Below are 12,314 nucleotides of genomic sequence, written 5' to 3' on the forward strand. Positions count from 1 at the left end.
TGCCTTGTTGGTCAGTAAGTTAGTACTGCATGTTTCATACACTGAATGAGGCAATGAAAAAGGAAAAAAGCAGAATATATGGTCAGGCAATTAGCAGTATGCAAAGGAGACTCAATTAAAGTGACACAGGACTTCCTAAGTCTGGTCTTTCCTATCTTTGACTGCTTGACTTTGCATCCTTAGTGTTCTTTGAACACAGATTTTGGACTATAAATTAGTATTTATATTACAGGAATACCCTTATTTCCCACTTAAGACAAGATACACCAATTCAGGCACAGCATCTGGTCCAGCAAGCTTACAATCTAAGGAGGCTAGTATAGAAGGAAGAGGATGAAAGAGAAATAAGAAAAGCTTAAATACATATGGTTGTGTGTGTATCTATATATGCACACACACAAACACAAAAAATGTATTCATATATACATATATGTATGAGTATCTTCAGAATATATGTCTGTCTATATATTCTTTAATGAAGCATTGCCTTTCCCCAGCTGCCTTGTAGCCTAGCTAATGTACAGTGGCTGCTTTTTCTCTTGGCGTCATAGCATCAGCAAGCTGCAAGAGGCATATCAAAGACAAGGCCTTCCAGATTTCTTTAGGGAGATGCTCCATGCATCAGGTGAAGTGCAGTGATATTACAAAAATGTATGTGAAAGAAATGGGCAAATTTCCTGAAAGCTTATAGGAAATTACCTTTCTAATGAGGTTTGGCTGAAAATGTTTTGAAGAAGCATTTAAATGAGAAATGATTTTTAAATTTCTTCTATTTACTTGTTTTTGGTGGATATTGTCCCTTTTGCTTACTGATTTTTGAAGGAGGAAGATCAAAACCTCATTTTTTTTTTTACTTTCCAAAATTATTTATGTGCGCATTGCATGAAAATTGAGACTTAATGTATGCGTTTTAACATAAAACCCACTTTTTCACTGTGAGGGTGACCGAGTATTGGCACAGGTTGCCCAGGGAGGTTGTAGAGTCTCCATCCTTGGAGACACTCAAAAGCCATCTGGACACAGTCCTAAGCAACTAGCTCTAAGTGACTCTGCTTGAGCAGAGCGGTTGGACCAGATGACCTCCAGAGGTCCCTTCCCACCTCGACCACGCTGTGATTCTGTGATTCTGTTTGTTGGGGCTAAATATCTATCTCTGATTATTTAGATTTCTTATTTATATAATGTAATTTACTTTCATCTGCAAATGGCAAAAGTGGTACTCAGTGTTCAGTTATTTTCAAATCATTAAACACTAAATGTTTTCCAGTGGAAATACAGATTCATCTACAGTGAAATGAAACATAATCACAGGAAGCTTAGTTTTCTTACTCATGGTTTACTGAATCTCCTGGCCTTGGGTCAGAGGACCCCAGCAGGGCTCCAAAGACCCCAGTAATGTAATTGTTACCTTTAATATCTATTTATTTTCTTAAAAGGACTTTGAGATCTATAAGGCACATTCAAATGGCTACCAGTGAGTAATATTTATCATACGTGCACACTGAGACACATGGCACTACTCCCATCCTGCAGGTCCTAATAGAGAAGCCCTGTAAACATCTGTGGGCTATTCTTGGGACACATGATTTCCTTGTCAGTCTCACACACAGCAACCCTTTCTTCTAACCTCCAATGTGGTTTGTTTCTGGAGTTTCATTGATTCATTTCTGAAGTGGACAATTACCTATTTTAACCAACCTTATCAAAACACAAGGGTTTACAAGAGCACTGAACATCCCAGGAAACCCATCAAACACTTTTGCTTTCTTGAAAACCTACTTGTGCTGTGTACAGACTAACAAATCAAAGTGCCTGCAATGGTGACTAATGCCTCCCTTGAAGAAAAAGACTGGTTTCATGGGATCTGCTGTACTTAGCAAACCTGCCTTTCTTCATACTCACCAGTGTAAATAAAGACTAATTTAACTGAAATCAGTGGTTACACCAGTGACAAATTGGGGTGTAATAGGATCTGATTCAAGCCCACAGGGGTGAATATACAGTTGTTGACAAGTGTGCATATCACAGGCCAATGCCTCAGATTTCAAAAAGACTAGGAAGCCTTGAAACTGTGTATTGCATCTGTACCAGCTAAAGTCTGCTCTTTGAAATAGCCCTTCTCATGCTGACCCAAAAAAGAAAGGGAGATAAAAATTTCCCTCTTCTCTTTATTCTGTTGTTATAATTTCTCTACATATTAATAGCGCTCAAAGTGCCCACGCTTCCTCCAGGGCCTGCTATGAAAGAGGAATGACTTTTCAGTGGAGGAAAGTGATGAACTGATGAATCAAGGAGATGGCTCCTTCCAAAATGTGGGGGGAAGACAAGGAGGAGATGGCTGAGAGGAGGCAATCGCTCACATGCCACATGCTTCTGAGAGTCTTTGCAAGTCTCTTTTTTTCATTCAACCTTATTTCACAGCTGCATTCAGTTGCTCCAGCCTTCACACAGAGTTACATAAGCACAATTGTCAATCAGTGTTACAAACGGTCTAGCTCTCAGTCTGCAGTTGTCTGCTGTCACACAGATTTTGTATTAATCCTGGCTGCCTGGAACATATGGCTCAGAGTTCCATCATGAGCACCTTGCCTTAAGTCTAAAGTTAAACGCAGGGGGATTTTTCCTGTTTCTGATATAATGTACTTGAAACACATGTACTCAACTCAGGAAATTTCTACTACTTTATATTCCTTGATAAAGGCACTTCCAAAAAAAGCACCTGTGTGTGTTGCAGTGTTTGCTAGAGGCACACTGGTAAATGGGTACTCTGTGTCCTTTTGGTTGGCATTAAGATTGTAATGAATCATTGATAAAGCTAATAATGTACTCAGTTTAATCTAATATTACAGCACTGTAGCTGCACCCAATGCTTACAGCACAGGAATATACAAAAGTAATTAATATTACACTACTGAAACGAGCTGCAGTTGAACCTCTCCAGGTTATGAAAGTTTGACAAAGTGAGTGATGAAAATGATCACTATAAACTACGCAGGGGCTGAGTTTTAAACATCTGGGTCAGACTCAGTGGCACTTTAAAGAAAAGAGGATATAATATACATCTGATATATCCCAAGCAGCCCATAAAAGAGCTATCGACACCTACATATGAAACTGAGCTACATGGGAGCGCATTTCAGACAGGCATTGTTGTGTCCCAAGTCTTTCATGGAGCATGATTGATATTTACTTTATGAGCAGACTTACTTCATTTGCAAAGTAAGAATAGATAATATGGGCCAAAAGTAATCATAGCCCTGAAGCCAGGCCCTTTGTTGGTATGTACATAATAGCTCTTTGACGGAGTCACACAGTCATGGGCCAGATGAAGCTCTCTGATCCACTCACACCCTGAAATGGCAAACTAAGCATTGCCTTTTAAATTAACGTCTTTTACTTAAACCCAGCCTACTATACATTTAAGTAGCATCCATAGACAGACAACTCTCATCAGGTATCATATCCTATCCATGTGTCAAAACTTAGTTGAACTTATTCTTCTGACAGCAGAAGCCAGAACCAAATTTAGCCCAAATTTGTGCCGGTCTGTGGATCATCACAGCCCAAGACATTCACAAGGGAATTTTCTGCTTCCTCACTAGCAACAATGATGCATTTTCTGCCCCTTCAGGAACTAGTGTTAGCTACAACATAAGAAGCAGGGTAGGATAGGAAAGGAGAGAACAAGACAGGACCAGGATACATGACTGGCTTGAGCTTGTGAAGCCATCAAGCCCATTCTCCCAACACATGTAATTCTTTCTGTAAATCTTTCCAGCTCGGAGGCCGTCATCATCACATTACCCATCTGCCAGGCTCACTCTCAGGGGTGATCAAGGAATCAGCAGCTCAAGCCCCCAGCCAGCCTCTGAGGGAAATCATCCTCTTCCTACCCAAATGCCCAGCATGTTGCATCTCCAAAGGAAAATCAAACAGATATACTTGACCAAACAGGAATTTATTGGGCAGGAGAGCTGAAGAGCAGATAAAGCTTCCCAAAGACAAGCAGACATCCCAGAGTCCCAGATGAATAAGAGCTTCCCTCTTGGTGGAGGCCTGTTATTCCAGATGACCACTACACCTCACTGCATAGGGCGGGCTAAGCAGAGATGTCCTTCTCTTCAGCCCCCTGCAAATTGCTCTGTTTTGACCGCCACTGTTCTGCAACAATTTGGCTGTGTGACAGGAGAGCAATGAGTCCCCTGCCTGGGAGGAAGGCTTGCTAAATAGTTCCTCACTTTCACTCCTTGTCCATAATTTCTTTGCCTCAATATGGCAAAAGCAGGTAGTGTTACTACTCACCCTACTCATGCGGCATTGTTTTTTCCCCTGCTATCATAACAAAAGGATGTATTTCACATTAGGTTATGACATGGCTACTCTTCTTCCTCAGGCTATCAGGGCTAGGTCAAGCCAGACATGGTGGGACAGAGCTGGGCATCAGGTCCTAGCAAAGTCTACAGCCCCCAAAAACATCTACCAGGCTCCTGCGTCATGTTTAGTAGCAACGCTAAGGAAGCAGGAGAGCTCAGTGGAAAAAATAATTCAACAACAGATACAAAATGTTAACAGAGATGGAACAACACCAGGAAACAAGAGTACTGTAGCCAACTGAAATAACAGTGAACATTGGAAAATTGCTATTAATCTAGGAGATAGCCTGTCAGAGCTGAAAAACAGGACTTCAGCACAGTCCCCCCAGGTTTTGCCACCTCTTGGTTCAAGCTTTATAGCTAAGTCTACTTTGTTGTATTTATTTTACAAACCTTGTCCAGCTGGGCCATGGATGAGTTTTACAGAGAAAGTTCAGTGTTGATCAACAACGGGGGAGTTTTGCCAAAAACACAACTCTGCTGGCAATCTGTTGAGTTTTATAGTGATAGTCACTTTGGGCTGTTATTTTGAGGGTTCTGTTTGGAAGCCTTTATCACCAGGACCACTTGTTTAAACAGAGAAGATTCTTACAACCACACAATGTGGCTTTTTAACAGGGAAAGTTTCTACAGACATTTTATCTCTTAAGTTGCCAAAATTTCCATCAGCTACTTTCCTCTCTCTTTAGAGATCTATAATGATAACAACAACAATAATAGATCATAAGCAATTATGAAAGGTCCTAGCCAACTCATTTCTATCCAGAAAGATAGGACCTGCTTTGACTGTTGTCACTGCTGTCTCCTATTCCCTCCATCAGTTGAAGTCTCTTCTGCTCCTGTGCTCATTTTCTCACCATTTGGCCTGGCATTCTTCAGCTTCTCTTTTGAGTCACATAGAGGAGATTAAAAGAGAAAAAAGAATAACGAAGAAAAAAGACCCAATTGCTTGAGATTATTTTTCTTCTTGGTGAAAACCGCTGTCTCTTCAGAGAGACCAATTAACATTCTCATCATCTCTCTGGACCTAATCTAAATATGAATAAAATATCAAACCCTTTCTAAAACTGTTCTTCTTACCACACCGAAATTAACTTTTTGACATGATGCCAGGCAGAACTTCAATACAAATTTCACGATTTCTCCCCCTCTCTATTTGCATACCAAAATGCTGTCCCATGTGTCACTGGGCACTGCTACTGTAACAAGGGACAACCAGCCTTCCCCCAAAAATTGCAACAGTCATGTATAAACATTCAGAGCCATCCTCAAAGACTGGGGCTATTGGGTATCTGGATTATGACACCTCATTTATGAATGTACAACAGACTCTTTCTTTGATGTAAGCACACCTTTTTATTGGCTTAATGAAAGGAGCTTGTACTGAGCACTGAGCATCTCATAGAAAGATGAAGAAAATCTTGATATGGGAACATTTGCAAGGTTCTTGCTCACTTCTGGCTAATTATGGTCATTTCCACATGTAATTACCCAAATTGCTCTTGCAATCAATGAAATTGTGCTAAGTTGTTTAAAAATCAGCCTCATTAGATTTTGCCTGGTAAAACGTAGTTTTTCAAAACCTACATTTTGATCTTACCTTAGCTGCCAACAGGCCTTTAAAAGTAAATAGGTTTTATTTTGTTTTCCTCCTCCCTTTTTTGTGTGCTGGTGTGAGTTTTTTACATTCATTACAGCTTAACTGTAGACAGAAGATTGTCTATAACCTGTAAAAAGCTAGTATGTGTGTCTGCAAGTCATTGTACGGTTCTCTTTCATTTTCAAAACTGTAAAATCTCTAGTCTTTACAGTTATGGAATTAAAAGAATATTTCAAAATATTGAGTGTTTAGGCAATTCTATCCTGAGTCTGCAGTGGGCTGAAATAACAAATAGCCACACACTAAGCAGAGCTGTTCACTGACTCCTGCTACAACCACACAACCATGTTTTGCGGGAACAGAGCAATACTCCAGAAGTGTGCTCTGTCCCATCAGTTTTGATTGCAGCCTGACCAGGACATAATATGCTGCCTCTCCCTATCTGACCCCAGCATCTCTGCCTGGCCATCCACCTTGCTGCTTACATTTCCTTTCCAAAAAGTTCCCTCTTTCTATGCAGTCATTTACAAGGAGAGGCTGTAACTGCCGTAGGGTGCCCAACATGTCCTTGACTGCAGCCAGCACTGTTTCATAAGACCTGCTCACGCTGTTAGCAAGCATTTGGGCTGGCATCATCCACTGCTCAGAACTAGCAAGAAGTGGGGCTTGTGCTCTGGGGAGAGAATGGCACTGGGGTTTGAGGGAAGAGAGGTGCTGTGGAGCTGCCTGAGACAAGGCTGAGGCTGGCCATGGCTCTGCTCCAGCAGTGCATCAGAAAGACATTGTCCCTTCAGTGGTACGTTTAACCTCACTGGCACCCTCTGCGGTGGGAGAGCCCGCTTTGTATCTGCTCAGCAGCCCTGGGTTACACCGGGAGGTGATAATTGTCGAAAGGGTAGCAGTAAGTGCCATGTTGAGTGTGAATATCCACTGATACGTCTCCGCAATCCTCTGTCTGAAGGATACTTTTTCACATCATGTTTTCTTTTGGATTAAAAGACATTTGCTCATCACTAGTAGGTACCTGAGTCTGTCTTCTCTGTTTTATTTTAGCTAAAATAAATCTATTGTAGTCCTAAGGACATGCCAGGGTCAGGATTTGTTCTAGAGGGGAAGGCACAAAACAGAGGAGCAAGACAGATACAGAGAGAATTTCATTGAATTGACCTTGAATTTGGTATGGGGCACTGACTGAGTAGTGTGAAAGGGGCCGTAACATGAAAGGGGCTCTCCCTGACTTCAGTGCTGGGAGGTAAGTGGTGTATCAGGAGGCTGAGCCCCAGGCAGCCCCTCGGTGGGCTGCAGGTGGAGCCAGGCTGAGCCCCCCCTTGATTCTCCAGCCTGCAGTGCAGTTGCACGGGTGTGAGGGCAGGATTTTACCCAGGTCTTCTGAAAAAAAGTAGGTGACAAACCTAAGCACAGCTACAACTGATTTTTCTCCTATCTAAAGATTGAAGATCTGTTACTCTCCATGCCTCCATTTGATTGTAAAGGAGGTTATGTTGGAGTCATCAGTAACAGCTGCATTGTAAAATACCTCAGTCATGTGGTTTTAAGCAACCCAGACAAAAAATACAGTTCTTTATTTAAAAATACATGTATTCTTGTGACATTTCCATACAACTGTAATTTTCAAGACAGCCAAACACTCATTACTACACAGGCTGTTCTTTAGAGGCCAAACCTGACCTTTAGTCAGAGAAAATTCCCATTTGGCTGGGCTTATTCATACAGCCTGCAGTTTTGTTTGAATTCTGCATTTTCTGAGAAAATTTTAAACTAGACTGGAGAAGTAATTATATTAAGGGTAGGACTATTAAAGAATCCTGCACTAGCAGAGAAATGGTCCTGCCTCAGGAACTAAGGATCTCATCCTACATGTAGCTTCCAGGGATCTAGAATTAGAGGAAAAGTGCTTTATAACAGTGTATTGCAACAATAGGGAGAAAGGGGAGGGTAAAAAATGGCCCCGAAGAGGTTAATGGAACTAGGACTTAAAAGGCCACTCAAATGTCCAACTTTTCCATATGGTAGATCACAGGTCAACAAAGAGACTGTCTTGCAAACTCTCTCCCCTGCTTTCAGTGTCGTGGAGATCATCTTTTCTCCAGTACACATTCACATAATACCCCTGGGGCAGCTGTATTCATTATTTCTGTGGAATACCATTTTTCCCCTGCTTTTATTAGAAGCTAGCAGCTGGAAAAGATGAGGAGCCAGCAACATGTGATCGGACGAGTCTGTGGGGACCACCAGGCAGCTCTGCATAGATTGCAATTGGAAATTTGTAGACAGATTGAAAAGAACCGGTCTCACTCTTGCTGTGTGCACTGACACTGAGGCACTATCTTTAGCTGTGCTAGGAAGGGTATTTAGTAGAGTATTATACGGGTTAAGATATGTTTCTTCTGAGTTTTTCTATTAATAATCTAAAGACAGGCACAAACAACAGGCAAATGAAAGCCCACAGCATGCAGTATTTCCAAAGCTGTACTGAAGTCTTGGCCTTATGGATAAGATGTTAGGAAGCATGATTATTCATTTGAAAAATAAGAAGGGAAAGGACAAACTCCATTGCAAAACACCAATGAAAAATAATCTCATTAATTTGGAAGGGACGTAAGAGTTGGGGAACTGACCAAACTGCAGAGAACTGGGGGTGCATGGCAGTGGAAAACTGGCAAAGACAGGTAGAATAGCTCCCCATATTGCCCAAAGGCAAGTAAATGCCACCAACACTCTCCTCCAAGCCTATCTGTGCATATGAAAGAAGGGAAGGAAAGAGTCTTCTTTCCGTACAGCTATTTTCAAATTGTCAGCCTGGATCTAGAGAATGGCACTAGGATTAGATATATACCAGTTTTATTTATTGATCCAAACATTGCCCATTGATACATTCTAATGAAAAGAGGTCCTTGGGCAATAGGGATGAAGAAACTTTGAAATGGAAAATGCCCAGAAGGTACATCTAGGTGCTTTTCTTTAGCAACGGGGGCACTAGTAAGTTCGGATGCCCAAAGATTTGCTTATGTCCTTGTTGACCTGCTATTTCATTCCATACATGAATCATTGTGCATATTTCTTTGACAGTTGGTATAGAAGTACCTTATATTCTGCTAGTGTCCAGTTTAGTTTTAGGAAACACAATATTTAGATATTATTAATTATTCTTCTTGCAATTAAACTAGCTCAACAAGTTTAATTGCTCAACTGTTTAAGCTCAACTTCATTTGTGGCTTAGAACTTCTCTGTTTTCTCAGGAATACTTCAGTGAAGTTCCACTTGCCCTTAATTTCCCCTTTTCTATAGATAACAATCTATTTTCTCTAAGCATTTTGCTTAAATTGATTTCTCAACTGAAGGCAGTGTTTTGTCATCTTCTTCAGAATTCTGCAATATTATTGAGATGGCTAGAACTGGCAACCTCATTGCTCTTGTTACGTATGTGTGTCTGTGTAAAACAGAACACTAGATTTTGCAACAAAAATATATATTCAAATTACAGGTTTACTGGCATTATGTCTTCATATTGTGCTAAAATAATCTCCTTCAGTCTATATTCAGTGTTTCTATTTATGCATCCTGTATTTTGCTTAGCAGTAAGACAAAAAGAAAGCAGGCCGTCATGGGCATAGCATTATGAGGATGTTAACACTCTCCTCTCTGGGCTCTTCCAATATCAGTATTGAGGGTGATTCTTGGTTTTAGCAATTTGTTTAGAATTATTCTTTTCTGGCTTCTGTGTGAGGAACATGGGCTTGGACTCTGAAATGCAATGAGGCTCAAGAGCAGATCCTCCAGAGTAGCGTTCTGTCTCCTGTTTTTATATCATTAATTCCCTCAAAGTCTTGTCTATAACCAAAGGGAATAATGGAAAACCTTTTACTGTCAGTTTATTTGCTGCTGAACAGATTTAGCACATCTCTCTGAGGCATTGGCTTCAAGCCCCTCAACAGCTACACAGGCAGAGCCAATGCCTGTGAGCTGTTGGGTCTGGCTGCCCGTGCCAGCTGCATCCCACACATGCCAGCCCCTTCCCTCTCTCCAAGCAGGAGACACAAATGATCTTTTGGGAAGCCCTGCCTCCCTTAGTAAGCTTTATAGGTCAGCCTGGATCCTTCAGGAAAAAGGGACTCTGAAAAGGATAAAAATGACAGTTCGGTATGGTGCAAAGACCTGTGATATTGTACTTTCTCCTTCTACTCATTCTAACCCTCCATTAATCCTGACATGCTTTAATCCCACATGGGGCACCCTTAATGGCTTTTCCTTGGCTGTAGTGTCCCTTACACACCTCTGGTACTGCACAAGCACTAAATCAAGGTTTCATGAGCGATAAAGAGGAATAAAAACTACCAACCAGCTAGCCCACATCTTCACATAGCAAAAAAAAGTAATCCTTGCAGAGTCCGCACTGTTTCCCTCCGATTGCCTGCTGTGATCTGACTGGCAGAATCCTCCAGCTGTGGAAAAATTGGTTTAAGGGTCTTAGAAATGGGATAAGAGTTTATTTGTAAATTAAACTATGTAAGCTATCATCACTGACTAATTATAGCACTTTGCTTTTAAGTATGAGCATTTATTATACCAAATAATTCTGCAAGAATTACTATCTAGGTTTTTTGTAATGCTGTGGAGGAAGGAAGAAAGGAACACTTGATATCTTCTCTGATATTTGATTAATCTGAGGGCAGAATTCATTTTACCTAACCTTAACTGTTCAGATGGTTAGCATGAATCTAAGATCATAACCTGTGCTTTCTCTACACGGAAAGAAGAAAGACAGAGGCAGCCCAAGAACAATTCATATAGTTCCTTCACAAACAACTGGTTGACATGAGGCTACAGTATGTCATGGGAAAATGGCATGCCTTGGGTATGTGATGAAATGTTTACATTAACCTATGACTTCAGTGTTAGAATATAAACTGTCTAAGTATATCCAGTCTTCAGAGCAGTATGGTACATCCTTCATATCCTAATTGAACATGCTTAGGCTCCAAGTGTTTTGTCTACCATGGTAAGTAAAAAAAAAATATTTTTAAAAATCAGTCTTTATGCATTCTTATTACCAGATGATAGGAACTCTATTTGTGAGCTGGAGATTTTTTCCTTTTTTGTGAACAAAACTAAAATAAGCAAGCATCCCTCCATAGCTTTGACAACTACCTTAAACTCACTTTTGGAGTGTGGAGGTGTTTCACTGGTGTAAACTGCAACCTAGTAAAATGCTAATGGTGACACTGGATTCTATGTTCTAGCAGCACACAGAAAGAAATTGCAAACTGGAAAGCAGTCACATCAGAGTAATGGGAAGTTGCATGCAATGAAAAGATTCAGTCCCAATAAATGTAAAATCCTGCAAAAAGAAAAAATAAAAAACACAAAAAGTAAATAAGAGATGGCAAAGAATCCAAATATTTCATAAAAGTAAGTCTATTGTAGTTTTGTCTTCCTCTTAGTCAGTGATGTTGTTTTTTTCATGTAACCAAGCAATACAGTTGTCATGAAGCAGGTGGGGAACCAGAAGCAGGAGTGTGTCATGAGATCTCTTCTGGCAAGCTGTAATTCAGCATTATGAAAAGGATTTACATCGATGGCATTGGAGTATCTGTCATTATGACTAAGGTAATTACTCCATTGAGCCCTGTCTCTAGCAATGGGCAATATCAGAGGCTTCAGAGGAATTGCTCTACTATGAAGACTGAATGCACATGTGGAGGTGCAAGCCCCTCCCTGGTTAGTGGCTAGTAGATTTTATTATTGTCTTCTTCAGCTCTGTAGTTACATTAATTTCTTATCAATCATAAGTTCATCCAGCCTTTTGTAAACATCAGCTAAATATCTGGGTGTAATAATGAATTCCAGTTACCAATAACATCAGATTCTATATTGCATGGCCCAGATCTGACAGCTAAATAGGTCGTGAACTGAGCTGACCTAAAGCTTAAAACACACACTCCTGGCACTGCAGAAAGACTTGCACATGAGCAACGTGTGTTGCCAGTTACTGTTACAGGGAATAATTCTGTACCAACTCTTACAATCTTTGCTGTGTTCTAACACAGCATTCCCTACTGAAGTGAAAGACAAAACAATCAAGCAGCAATGGCAAGACTAGCATATCAGGATCTCAACAGACTCGGTTACTATCAGCATTAATGCTGCAACAGCACAGAACACTTCTCAGCCTGGAAGGCTGCTGAGCTGTTGTTCTTCACTGGGCTCTATGCTCTGTGGTTGCACAGCTGGCTGAACCCACGTAGAGCTAGCCCAAATGCATCTACACACCCCGCATTATAGATAACCCGCACAGCAACATCAGAGAGCCTGCTTGCTGA

This window comes from Athene noctua, chromosome 2, assembly GCF_965140245.1.
Source record: "Athene noctua chromosome 2, bAthNoc1.hap1.1, whole genome shotgun sequence".
In the NCBI taxonomy this organism is placed as follows: Eukaryota; Metazoa; Chordata; class Aves; order Strigiformes; family Strigidae; genus Athene; species Athene noctua.